This window comes from Hibiscus syriacus, unplaced genomic scaffold, assembly GCF_006381635.1.
Source record: "Hibiscus syriacus cultivar Baekdansim isolate YM2019G1 unplaced genomic scaffold, ASM638163v2 tig00012493_pilon, whole genome shotgun sequence".
In the NCBI taxonomy this organism is placed as follows: Eukaryota; Viridiplantae; Streptophyta; class Magnoliopsida; order Malvales; family Malvaceae; genus Hibiscus; species Hibiscus syriacus.
Genome location: NW_024062284.1, coordinates 133,364 through 148,277, shown reverse-complemented (window position 1 = coordinate 148,277; position 14,914 = coordinate 133,364). Strand labels below are relative to the sequence as shown.

General features: G+C 35.4%; 1 pseudogene; it reads left to right on the top strand.

Moving 5' to 3' along the window:
- The window catches only part of LOC120205492, a 55,244-nt pseudogene that overhangs the window by 11,525 nt on the left and 28,805 nt on the right, over positions 1 to 14,914 (top strand).

Genomic DNA, 14,914 nt, shown 5'->3' with positions numbered 1-14,914 from the left:
TCGTCGGATTTGCCTGCATTAACTCGCAGAAAGGAGCAGGAATGGAATCCCGAAACATATGTGATATCTCTTCTTCTAACATGGGAGGTTGAACTTATGCTGTCACTCCTCTCCATCTTAAGGCATATTCTTGAAATCTTTCATTGGTTTTCTTCTTTACTCTTCGAAGATCCATACATGTTGGAGCTAAGCCTTTAACATACCGATATTGTCCCAAAAATGCATCAGCTAGATCTACCCATCTCTTGATCTGTTCTTGGGTCAACTGATTATACCAGACTACTGTTGGGCCAACAAGGCTATCATGGAAAGAGTGAATTAACAGATCATCAGAAATTAAATATCCTTCCATTTTTCTGCAAAACATTCTCAAATGGATTAAGGGACAACTGGTACCATCATATTTTTCAAAATTTGGCATTTTGAAATCATGGGGAATAACCAAATCTGGAACCAAACTGAGTTCTCTTGCTTCTAGTTCTTTGTGGGAAGTATCAACACATTTCATATTTCTGATTGGTTCATCCATCCTCTCGAATCTTTCCTCATATTGTGAATAATGAACAAGGCTATTCTTTGGGTTCAATTGGGATGCCCCAGAGTATGTTATCTTTCTCGACTCTTCAATCTGATAGCATGGTTGCTCTTTATCAATTATCTCTTCTTTATCAGATGCCATACATTGAATAATTTGATTTGATCCATCTGGTACTGAATCTGATGTTTCTTTCCTTATATCCTGAGGTAACCCTGTCAATCTGGCCACTGATCTTGTAGTCCCTCATAAGATTGCTCCATTGTTTTCATGATGATGGTAAAGTAAAATGAATGAATGACCTTGGTTTTACTGTTACAAAACCTTCCATTAATTACTTATATGTTTTTATATTTAATGTATATAACAATACTTTAAAAAACTGTAATATAAATGCGAAAATGCATAAATGCCAAAAATAAAAATGCAAAATGTGCAATTCAAATATATAAAAAGTAAGAATACAAAATGAAAATGCACAAATGTAAATGCATGTATGAAAAGGTGTTACTCAGGAGTGATCATCTTAGAACATATTTCATTGAACACAAAAGCTTCGGTACATCAAACAAAACTTTTACATGTAGGGGATAGCTTTTACTCCTAACTTCTCTATTTCCCTTAAAAGCCAAACTAACTTCCACTCATGCTCAGGTGTGGAGTTCTCAATCTGCTTTAATTCTCTCGTGAAACTAGCTAAGTCCACCAGCTTATGAGCCACATTGTTTGCTTGAGCAGCGGCTTCCTTCATGATATTGTCTTTTTCCTTCATCTTTTGCATTAACTCTCGAAGTTGTAAACAATATTGTTCATTTTTTCTTGTGAGAGAATCTTTATGTTCAAGAAGTTCTCGTACAAGATCTCCATAATCATCTACACATTTCTTCAATGTTTTGTTCTTGGCCATAGTGGCTTTTAATTCAGTATCGATCTCAAGCTGATGAATCTGATATGATGCTTCCATGTTAGTCATAGCACTATTCAACCTTTGATTTTCGACTTGACATCTTTTCAATTCACTAACAGGCGTATTGCATTTTTCTTCTGCAACTCGTGAATTATGATAAAACTTCTTGGCTCGTCCTTCATATATGTTACAGTTATTCTTCAGTTTGGTGACCCCTGTTATCCACTCTTCTGGGGTGTTCCCTATACCAGTATTTTGAAAGGCTTGACTGACCTTTTGGAAATCTTCTTGTATGCTTTCCATTTCGGTTCTCAATTTATCATTTTGATCATTCAAATGACATATTTGGGCTTCGAATCTCAGCAAATCTTCTTCCTTCTGGACGTCCCTACTGATGCTATTACCTTTGAATACATTTGGTGTTAATCTAGCAGGATCTTTGGTTACCAAACTAGGTCGATCATTTACCATAAACTGCAAGATTCTCTGATCCAAAAGACTTTGGACTAGACGTTTGAAGGCAAGACAATTTTCAATGGTATGTCCTTGAGCTCTGGCATGATATTTACAATAAACGTTGATGTTATACCAATTTGGATACGGAGGTTGGAATGGTTTTATGTAATATGGAGCTACTTCTCGTGCTTCAAGTAACTTTTCATACAACTCTTTATATGATATAGGTATAGCATCAACATGAGAACCGCCTTTTGTCTTGGATTGAACCTGAGTTTTAGATGCCGAGAGCAGACTAAACTTCGATGATTTCAGGTTACATGATTTCTTCTCTTCTCTGGGAGCTTTTACAGTGGTCACCATTTCTTTGGTATCTCCAGACGATTTGTGAATACGAATGATGACTGTCTGCAACTTCTCAAATTGGTTAGGATTAGAAGTCCCTTGCATATCTGAAATTGCATGATTATCTTCATTAAGCTTTCTCTCTTTCTGCGCAGGAATCTCTTCTCTTTTCACCAAAACAGATATTCTATCCATCATCTTGGACATCTGCTCTCTTATTTCTCGTATCTCCTTTTTCTCTTCAATGGGCATACGATCTTTGAGTGCATAGCTCTTCTCTATCTTCAGAGTTCCCTCAGGATGTCTTTTCTTGGCCGCATCATATTTTGTTTGATCATAGAACTTTTTGTCCATTTACGATTTCTTTCCAATATGATGAACAATCTTTCAAGTAAACACCTTTTGGTTATGCCATGATCATGCAACAAAAGAAATCAATATGAACAGATTAGAGCAATGTAACATGCATGAAAAAAAAAAATAAAAAAAATAGAATAGTTATTACCAACTAATGGAAAAAAATCTATCTATCAAGGTATAAATCTTAACCTCATGCTTTCTAGTTCCATGCTTTGTTTGGAAAAAATTAACCTAACCACATGATTTCTAGTTCGCATGCATTTATTCAGGAAAAAGAAAAGGAAATAAAATAAATTAAAAGCTAGAGCTTATTTCTCCTTTGTGTATACCTATGAACAGAGGTTCAGTATTGTCTTAGATCAGGTGAATTTCTAGGGTTTATTATATGCAGAGTTTCAGTTCTAGGAGTAAAGGTACTCGAATTGTCCTTGTTGATGCCCCCTTGGGCTGCCAACCCTCAATCATAGTCCACTACAGACTTAAGCAGACCGAGTTCAATTCGAGGGGACACATTTCTCTATTCCTGACACGGAGAATAAATTCTCACGAAGACATAAAGCATATGAACCCCGAAAGTTACTTGCTAGGTCTGACATGGAGAATAAATTCTCACGAAGACGTTGCTTTCACTCCCACTTAAAAGGGACAAGCTTGATTAGAAAGCTTATGTTATGCAATGCAAGTATTGTGTGTGAGGAGAAATATTCAAACCTCTGACAAACAAATAAATAATGAAAATAAAATACTTGAAAATAAAATAAAAATATTATAAAAATATACATATAAATATTATAAAAATAATAAGTATATATAAAAATTTTAAAAAGAAAGAATTATAAATTAAATATATGATTTTTTAATTTATAATTAATAGAGATAATTTATAATTAATTTTAAAGTTTGACGTCCCCAGCGGAGTCGCCAAGCTATCGTAACCGGTTTTCGTCCGGGCACGAATTTTTTATACTTGGCGGGAAAAATAATGTGAATAATAAATAATTTGGGAGTCGCCATCGGCCTTTTGGGTCAGGTAGGTCGAATACCTAAAAATTATCTTTTAAAAGAGTTTTTAAGAAAACATCAGTTAAAAGATGAATTGATCTGCGTTTATAACCAAAAATTCGTTCTTTTATTAATAAAAAGGGATTCGTGGTCAGTTACGTTTAGGGAAGGATTAGCACCCCTACAACGCCCAAAATTGGTACTTTTTAATTATAAATTGTCTCTAATAATAGAATTTTAAGAATTCAAATATATTTAATTTATAATTATGTTATTTCAAATTTTATTACTATAATTTTTAAGAAAATATATTAATTTAAATATATTTATAAAAATATTTATTTATTTAGAAATATCAGAAAAGGACTTCTAGGTGCCTTAAGACAGCTCTTTTCTTCGATATTAAAAAAATAAAAATAAATATTAAAATTTTAATAATTTAAATAAAACTAAATTATAATTTTTATAATGTTTAATTATTTAAAATACCAGAATAGGACATCCAGTTGTTTTAGGACTGCCCTTTTCTTTGATATTGAAAATAAATAAACATTATTATTTAAACGAATATATGAGTAAATTTTAAAATATTAAATTAAACATATTGAAAAAGATAATAATAAAAATAAATTGTAATTAACTAATGACTAAAACAAATAAAATTAAAATAACAGGAAAAATGTAAATTTTTAAATTAATGGACATAATTCAAATTATTTAAAAAATTACTAATAGTGTAATAAATATCAATCTGAATTAAAATTAAAATTATAATAATAATAAGGGCTAAATAGAGTATTTTACCTTAAGATACATAACTAAAGTAATTTAACTCAAAATCAAAGATTTGATTTCAACAGGAAGCACACAATTAATATTGGAGTTTTCAACGTAAAAGCAGGGTAGGTTTTACTTTTCTATCAAAACAAAAAAGTTTTATTTTTATAATAGATAAAACAAAAACATCTTTTTTAGGTTTGAATTAGGGGGTCTTTTAATCAATTACTTGTTTTCAACTATACAACTATTAATACGTGAATTAAGGGGCATATATATATATATATATATATTAAATAATGACTAAAAATAAAAATGAAATGAAATATAATAATTAAAGTATAATAATAGAAATAAAATAAATTTGCAATCAGATAATAATCAAATAAAATAATTAAAATTATAACAATAAATTTAAAAAATAAATAAACTTATGGTAAAAAATACTAATATATCAGTAATTAAAATGTAAAATACCAAAATTAAAGGCTCTAATTCAAAATATTATGAAATTTATATAATATTAGTGTAATTTAATTTTAATTATTAACCAATGATTAAAATATAAATTATTAAAATCTGAGAGACTAAATCTGTTATTTACCATAAATATATATATTTACTGATAATGACTAAATTATAAATAAAATAAAATTAGAAGACCGAATTTAAAATTACAGAAATTTGATTTAAGTGACTAAAATGAAAGCTTACAAAGCTAAAGGCGTCGTGGAAATGGTTTGGCCATTCCTAAAATTACGGATATACCCCTCCCCAAAACGGCGTCGTTTAGGGGAGGGTATTTATACCCTTTATGGCCGGCCACAATGGCCATCTCTTCTCATTTTTTCTTTCTTTTCTCTCTTTAGAAGAGAGAAAATATTTTCTCTCAACTCTCTCTTCAATTCCCTAACCGGAGGGAAGAGAGTTCCGACCGACAGCCACGCTTTGGCGCCGACCACCACCGCCGACCACCGTCACCGGTGGTTGGAAAATATAAAACCATCTCAAAAGATAGATCGAAACGATCTAAAACCGAATCCAACCCTCTTCTTCTATAAAACACGTCTTATTTACGTAGATCTACAAAAATACCTTCGAGTATTTCGAATCTTTTTGTCACGCGTGGATGTTTATTGTTTCTCCGGTGACCGTGGAGTCCTCTTTGGTAAGTTCTTTCTCTTTCGGTTTAATATTTGTTGGTTTTTGGTTGTTTATGGCTCTTGGTTGCTGGTCGTTGGTCTATGTCTCCTCTTTCTGTTTGTTCGTCGTTGTTGTAGTCTCTTGTTCTCCGTTGCTCTCTGTCTCTTTCTTTTTTGTTTGCAGGCGAGCCAAGACTTTATAGCTTCGATGAAGCTCTTATCGGACCGGTCCCAGAGGGGTTTCTCGGTGAGTCACCATAGCTATGGTGGTGACTCACCATAGAGCTCGACGTGGACGGATGTTATCATGGCAGCAGAACTTCTGGAGTCTTCTGTTGGTGGCGTCGTGGCAGCGGCAGCAGCTGGAACGTCGTTGTGGCTACAACAGAGGCGGTGACGTGGCCCTAGGGTGATGATACCCTAGGGTTTCCTGCTTGGGATCATCTGGACCGTTGGATCATAGCTAGATCCAACGGTTGTGATGCTGGCGGCTAACTATTGAGATGAGAGAAACCCTAGAGTTTAGGGTTACTGTTGGATCTCTACTTGGGTATGAAATTTGATAACTGGGCCTCCATATTTGTAAAACGGGCCTCCGGGTCTTGGGCTTGTAATATTTAATAAATAATATATAATAATAATAATAATAATTTTAATAATAATAATAATAAATTTAAATTTAAAATGAAAAAAATTGATGTCTACAGTTACCATGCACCATCCCTGCATTTCATTCAATTATAACATTAATTTACTGTATAAAATCAAATATTTAAAATAATTGTATTATAAAGAAATGATATGTAAATGAAAATATAAATTTATATTTCAAAAAACATAAATCAAAGCAATGTATATCAAATGTAATGTAAAAATTAGGGAATAATATCATAGACTTGTGTTTATGTGTTCCTGGCATTTGTTTCCACATTAAACATGCTCCTTCTAGCAATGGAAGAACTGCATATGTTGGGCTTTGATGATTAGTTAACTAAATTGCTTGGCACTTACGATGTAAACCAGCTTTAGACATGGATACGATTCTAGTGCAGAACATGTCATACCCCCCTCCCCGCCCCGGGTGAATTTTTTATAGAGAAAATAACCTCAGTGACCAAAAATGCCTTATAATATACGATTTTAACCAACTTTTTTTGAATTTGCCAAAATGACCAACTAAATCGGAATGCAATCGATAATTCGCAACGCGATCTCCGGTATCGCAAATCAGTTTCCAGATTCGCAACGCGATTCTGACTATCGCATTGCGATTTTCCTAATTCGCAATGCGAATACGTAAATCGCAATGCGAATACGTAAATCGTAACGCGCATCTGACTATCGCAATGCGATTTACATAGCGCCATTCGTATCCAACGCGTATTTTTTTTTCAAATTCCAAACACAAATATATTAATATATCGGAACACTGAACCGTCCACAGTATATCCCGTAATCGCAACTCATAACCTAAAACCCTAAATCACAACTCAGTCTCATCTCCATCTCTCGCTCTCTAAGGCGACATCCGTCCCCATCTCCGACGAAATCAGTCCCCATCTCCGACGATATCAGTCTCCATCTCCAGCGAAATCATTCACGATCAGAAATGGAAAATCAACCAAATCAACCACCGAGGGTTAGTTTTTTTAATTATTTTTATTTTGAAATTTTTGCATTATTATTAGGTTTTTCATATTGAAATTGATGATAAGTTTACTAGTGTTTTCAATAATAGATTAACCATTTCACTTAGATTGCTTATTATATTCATTCGATTGCTGCCAATACTGCTAAACTGTTTAGTCTTTAAACCTGTGAAGTTAGTATTTGTCTTTGTTTTGTCTTTTGGTTGAAGTAATGCAATCCATTCAAGTTTCTTTCAATTTTAATATTTGAAACCGAGAATGACTATCGCAATGCGATTCTGTCATTGCGATTTTCATTTCGAGTTACGATTCTTGCGTTGCGATAGTCAAATTCGCGTTGCGATAGTCATTTTCGTGTTGCAATTTTCATTTTCGTGTTGCGATTTAAAGTTTCAGAAACTATTCTTCTTCTGCAAATTGAAACTTGAATGAATTACATTACTTCAACAAAAAAAGACAAATACTAAATTCACAGTGTTACAAATTTAAGTTTGAAGAATAAACTACTACTCTTTATGTTTATTGTTCTTGTTATATCTTCACAATGTAGTTTTTGGTATATCTAAATTGGTATGTTTATTGTTTTTGCAGAACTTTTATTCGGCTCAATTAACTTTAAGAAATAAAGTAAGCCTGGCCAAAACAATTGTGTCGAAGCTTTCACCTGCACAAAGAAAAATATTTGAGGATACTTGCTTCGGGCCATGGCTGAAAGTACAACATCCGGGTGGAGATGCTATGTTGACCCATCTGTTTCTTCAAACCATGACTAGCGATCTACCAGAGACTATACAACGTCATGATGAAGAGATATGGTTTGATTTTCTACTGGCGTATACGTGTTTTGGGCAGGAGGAGTTTTGCTTAATCACCGGTCTACGCTCCGGACACGATGATGTAGATCGGTACACTAGACATATTACCCGCCTATCATGGTTTTCCTGGGTTTTTCCTGAGCTGTCAACGGAGAAGTCGAATTTACACGTGGAAGACTTGACGAGATTATTGAATAAGAAAGATGGTTTTACTCGGATGGATGACGTCGATGTTGTCCGAGTATGCCTTCTAATACTTTTGCAAGCCGGCTTTTTAGGCAGAGAGGCCCGACAACCTATTCCTAATGATCTAATTAAATTGGTAGAGGACCTAAATGCATGGAACCTGTTTCCATGGGGTTCGTATCTATGGAAAACTACATGGAATAAGTTGTCGTCTGCCTTTGATGATCGGAAAAGTTTGCGTGGCGATGGTTCCAAATACACTTTGTCAGGCTTTATTTGGGACTTTAAGGTAATAATTTTTATATAATGTTTCCAAAATTATAATTAATTCTTTAACAATTACTAATGTTTGTTATTATATTGTTTGTAGATTTGGATATTTGAGGCCTTTCCCGCCATGCAGACATATGCATTAAAAACTTCTAATGATATTTCTAGGGCTATTTCCTGGAAGAGGAAACGGTCCTTGCAGCAATGGGAAGATTTACTACCGTATACTACAATAAATAATGTAAGTTAACACAAATACTACCATATGTTTATAAACAAGTTATTACTAGTACACGTTTAACTTTGTTTGAGCTTTTATATTGTTAGGAGGCCAACACTCCATTACAGAGGCTAACACCCACGGAAGCTGAGCTTGCCACTGATTGGTGGCAAGCTAGTAAGCGTTTTTTTGATGGAACGGATGATGAGCAGCCACCACTTCGAGAGCCACCACCTCACCCAGAGCCATCACCTCACCCAGAGCCATCACCTGATCGACCCGAATATACACATCCACAACGAGAGTCATCACCTATTCTGTCACATCATCGAGCCTCTTCTCCACCATCACCTCATGATAGGCGACCGACAAAGATGCCACGACGTTTATCTCCATGTTCTCCACCTCCACCTCCACGGGATGAGTTAGGGGAGTTACGTAATGAGGTCAATGCCTTGCGTGAGGAGGTCGGTACTTTACGCGATGACAATAGTGCATGGCGTGTTGAGGTGTCTACTTTACGTGGTGAGGTAGTAGCTCTACGTGAGATTGTAGCATCATTGCAGAACGAGGTTCATACTCTACGCAACGAGGTAAGTTTAATATTTTTCATATTTAACTTGATGATAAATTTACTCGTAATTTCACTTAGATTGCTTAGTAAATTCATTCGGTTGCTGCCAATACTGTTTAACTGTTTATTCTTTAACCCTGTGAAGTTAGTATTTGTTTTTGGTTATCTTTTGGTTGAAGTAATGCAATCCATTCAAGTTTCAATTTGCATAAGAAGAATAGTTTACTATCGCAATGCGAAAATGACTATCTCAACGCGAAAATGACTATCGTAACGAGAGAATCGCAATGTGAAATGGAAATCGCAACAACAAAATCGCAACGCGAAAATGACTATCACAATGCGAAAATGACTATCACAATGCGAAAATGACTATCGCAATGCGAAAATGACTATCGCAACGAAAGAATCGCAATGCGAAATGAAAATCGCATTGCGATTCTCTCGTTGCGATAGTCAAATTCGCATTGCGATAGTCATTTTCGCATTGCGATAGTCATTTTCGCATTGCGATAGTCATTTTCGCATTGCGGTAGTCATTTTCGCGTTACGATTTTAAGTTTCAGATTATATTCTTCTTCTGCAAATTGAAACTTGAATGAATTGCATTACTTTAACCAAAAGACAAATACTAACTTCAAAGTGTTGAAAATTTAAGTTTCAAGAATAAACTACTACTCTTTATGTTGTCATTGAACCTGCACTAAACCTATATGTTGTCCTTTTAAATATGTTTATATAAGTTCTTACTTCTGGAATGTTATCTGATACATTTTGTGAACAATGATATAATAATGACTTGGGTGAATACCGTGCAAGTTTGAAATATATTTGTCTTTGTTTTCACTGTTTAATATCATGTCTATTTATTTACTGATTTATGTATTAATTTATTTTTAACGGTCCGCTAAGGTGGATGCTCTACGTCAGGTTTTTCTTGCAAGACGGAGTTCACGCATCAGACGGCGTGCATGTGCCATTACGTCTCCGTTCACCCCAATAGTGCAAAGAATCCGTAAGAAAAAGCCCGACTCACCTGTCATCGTTCAAGAGGCCTCCCCTATCGTTCAAGAGGACCCTATCATCCCTCAAGAGTCCCCTCCCACCGTTCAAGAGGCCACTGTCATCATTGAAGAGGTCCCTCCCAACATTCTAGATCCCGATTCACACGGCGTAATATATCGAATTATTGAGAAGCCCCCTCACGTGCCGGACATGATGGATGACTGTTGGCTTTCATATAAGTTACCGGCCAGTACCATTCCGGCAGATGAAGTGGAGAGGAAACAACTATCGGAAACAATTCTGGATAATACCCTTTGGGCTAAGACCACAGTTGATTTTTATCTACATGAGTGGAGCCAAGGGTGTTACGTTGATATATACAAACTCAACGATGATATGCATTTTTTGATTGAACGGTCTTGGTGGGGTGTAACATCCTCCATGCCGGGTTAGTGATTAATTTGTAAAGTTTCAGTATTTGGTGATTTAAGTAGAATGATGGAAGAGTTCAATGACTTATTTGAGTTATTTTGTGTAGGATTGAATTTTAAAGAATGAAGATTAGAAGGACAAAATGGTCTTTTTATAGTAATATAATTTTGGGGTTAGTATTATATTAAGCACGTGGAAGAGTAGGAAATTAAAACAAGCTTCCAAAGTCCTCTTCTTCTTTCTTCTCCTTCTCTGTCGTGAAGCCAAGCTAAAGGTGAGTTTTCTTGTGATCAAATTCTTGATGAATTTAAGGTTTCTTATTGATCCTTAGTTGATAACTAAGCTTAAGGAAAGCTTAGATTATCTTAAAACCATAAGATGAGGAGTGTATGAAGAATTAAAGAAATGAAGTAAAAAAGTGAAATTTTGGAATAGGGTTCTTAATAAGAATTAGAAGTGAAATTTAACTTTTCATTAAGTTAACTAAGAGGTATGAAGTGTTAGAATTCAAATTAGAACATGTTGGAATTTGGGTTAGATTCTTAAACTCTACATGGAGAATCAGATTTCTAAGTTTTGAAAGTATGGAATGAATAATAAGTAGTTTAAGTAAGAGTATGTAAGTTAAGGATATAAAAAAGGGGTAATATAAAGTGTTAAGTAGACTAAGAAGAGATTTCTGTGCTAAAATGACAATTCTGGGCAATGTGCATCGATGCACATTCATTGTGCACCGATGCATCAATGATAAATCCCAGAAATTGTTTAAGGTGCATCGATGCACATGAAGTGCATCGATGCATTAATTTAAAAAGAAAACATCGAATGCCATCGATGCATCGATGCATAAGGAGTGCATCGATGCACCCCATTAAATACAAACATCGAATAAGATTTATGCATCGATGCATGGTGTAATGCATCGATGCATACCTCCATTAAAAGATGAAAATGACTTTTCTTTTAGCCTAAGAATGATAGCTTAGAATATACTAACTAGTATACTGATAAGTATCAATGAATTACTATGTAGATACCGAGCCTAAACGAGTTCTGGAACCATCGACCAGTAGGATCAATCGAGGGAAAGAAAAAGAAATCTAGGTGAGTGCATATGCATAGCATGAATATGTATTTTATTCAGTTCTAGACTTGTGATAAGTCTAGATTCAATATTTTGATACATGATCGTAGTTCATATGATGACATATGACATGAATCCATACCATATGCATTATGGGACATGAATATGAAAGAAAAGTTATATGAGTTATATGATAAAGGTATGGAAATAATATGTCTACGTGATATGAATTAGATAAATTGTGAAAGCCCATGTTATGTAAATGAGAACTATAGGTATAGTTGGCATGCCAAGGGCAGAGGGTCTATGTGGTCATTCGAGACATATATGTATTCTTTGGAATATGTGTGAGGTCTGGTGAGACACATACTTGATCCTTGGTATATGTATATGATTCTTAAGGAATTATATGTGGTCATTCGGGACATATATGTATTCTTTAGAACATGTGTGAGGTCTGGTGAGACACATACTTGATCCTTGGTATTTGTATATGATTCTTAAGGAATGATATGTAGTCCTTCGGAACATATATGTATTCTTTGGAACATGTGTGAAGTCTGGTGAGACACATACTTGATCCTTGGCATATGTATATGATTCTTAAGGAATGATATGTGGTCCTTATGGACATTATTATATGGCACTACGGTGCAATTCTACGCGTCACTCCGGTGCAATTATATGAGTTGTGGTGACAGCATAGTGCACAACCTCACAATACTCACATACCTTAGGTTCTCTGTATGGTACCATGGGCTAAGGAACTTACTAAGGCGAACTTATGAATGTTAATTTGATAAGTATATGTGTAAGAAACATGGTTTTGGTTATTGCATTATTTACATACATCTTATTACTGCAACTCATCTTATTTTGGCAATTACTTTATATTTATTGATATTATTATTATATTATTTCCTCACTAAGTCGATGACTTAGCGTGTGAGTGTTTCACACGTAGGATCCGATAAAGTAGACGATCGAGGTTAAACAGCTGGACAACATTACTCCTGCAACTATCAGATCAGAAGCAACTTAATCAGTAGGTCATTTTCTTATGAAAATGGATGTTGGCTTGTAATTAAAGAGTTAAAGTTGTGTATGCTCTGAATATTTTTGTAAACTTATATTACCATATGTATATTATTGTATTTTTTCATAATATAAGTTCAAGTATTTTACTATGAGTTGTGTTTTAAAAGTCAATGCAATATCTCTGACTCATATCCGGGTTGGGATACGGGTTGGGGGTGTTACATTTAATGGTATCAGAGCTATGGTTTAGCTGATTCTAGGCATAAACCAGAGTCTGAAGAGTCTTGAAATAGAATACATGCAAACAAATAGTAAGAACTTCTGATATGGTATAGTATGAGTATGTTGTTTTGCTAATAGAACAATGTGTTTATTCTTATTAGATGTCCGAACATAATAGCTCCCGAAGTGAAGCGGGAGAAGATAGGCATGCTGAAAGCAGTAATTCACCTGCCCTGGCCAGGCAAGGTGAAGAACATACATCTCAAGGAGTGCCTGTGTAAGATCAAGATATGTTCTTCAGAACGTTAGACGCTATTCTAATGCGTCTTCAACCTCCTGCTCCACCAACTCAAAGGATGAATGTAGCAAAAGAGTTAAGAGGTTTAAGAGCTTCCGAATTTAAGGGAGAAACCGAAGAAGGTCCGGTTGCGATAGATCTTTGGTTAAATTATTTAAAAATCATGTTGGATGGTCTCCATTGTTCTGAAGGGGAGAAGTTAGATGGAGTTGTCCCGTTGTTGAGGGGTCAGGCGAGAATATAGTGGACGAACGTCACCATGAGGATGCCCAGTGACCAATTGACTTGGTCTTTATTCTTAGATGAATTTAAAAACAAGTACATTGGAGATCAATTTATTCGACAGATGAAGCAGGAGTTTTTGAATTTGAAACAGATGAACCGCTCTGTATATGAGTATGAATGTGAGTTCAACAAGTTGAGTAGGTTTGCATCCGAGCTTGTGCCTACTGAAAAAGAGGCTTGTGAATGGTTTGTGGAGGGTTTACGCCCTAGATTGAAAGAGATGCTGATAGTATTGAATTTGTCCTCGTTCCAATAGGTGATCAATCGTGCCAAAGCTCTTAAAAGAGCTCAGAATGAGAGATTCGGGTGCTTCTTCTAGCTCTGCACCATCAAAAAGGGGAAGAGACTCGGGATTTTGATCACAAACTAGATCAGAATCAGTTGCATCGTCTGCTAGGGGAGTAAGTCAGGCAAGACCTAGACAGACACAGTCAGTGGGATCTGGTGCTGGGAGATCTACTCCGAGTCAAGCGAGACAGTGTCAGCACTGTGGGAAAAACCATTCTGGGGCTTGTCGTATGGGTGCTAGAACTTGTTTTCGATGCGGAGATGCCGGACATTTTATCCGGGATTGTCCATTGATTGTTGGTGAGCCTGCACCACCTGAAAGAGTTGGTTCTTCCTCACAAAGAGGACGAGGAAGAGGCAGAGGAAGGAACCCGTCTGAATTCTCTGCTCAACCTGAAGTTCGATCAACCGCACGTGTGTACAATCTAAAGACAAGTGAAGACCGTGATGACCCTGATATTATAGCAGGTACTTTTCAGTTGTATGATAAATTAGTATTGGTACTGATTGATCCGGGTTCTAATTATTCTTATATTACAAGTAAGTTAGTAAAGGAATTGAGGATTCCCTTAGAAGCTATGAGTAATGAGATATAGTAACAACTCCGTTAGGCCATAGTGCTCGGGTGAATAAAGTCTGTAAGAGGTGTCCCATAAAGGTCAGGGAATTGAATTCCCTGCTAATCTGATGGAATTACCCTTTGACGAGTTTGAAGTGATTCTGGGAATGGATTGGTTATTCCGTTACTATGGAGATGTTAATTGCAGATTAAAAAAGGTAACCCTGAAAAGTCCATGATGAACAGAGATAAGTGTGAGCAGTGAAAAGTTTAATCCCTTAGCAAATGTAATGTCAGCTAAGAAGCTATTGCTACAGGGATATCAAGGATTTCTTACAAATGTGATAGACTTAAGAGCTATAGAGAAAGGGCTAGAGGAGATTCCAATAGTTCAAGAATTCCCTGAAGTTTTCCCGGCTGAGTTGTCAGGATTACCTCCAGATAGAGAGGTAGAATTTCAAATTG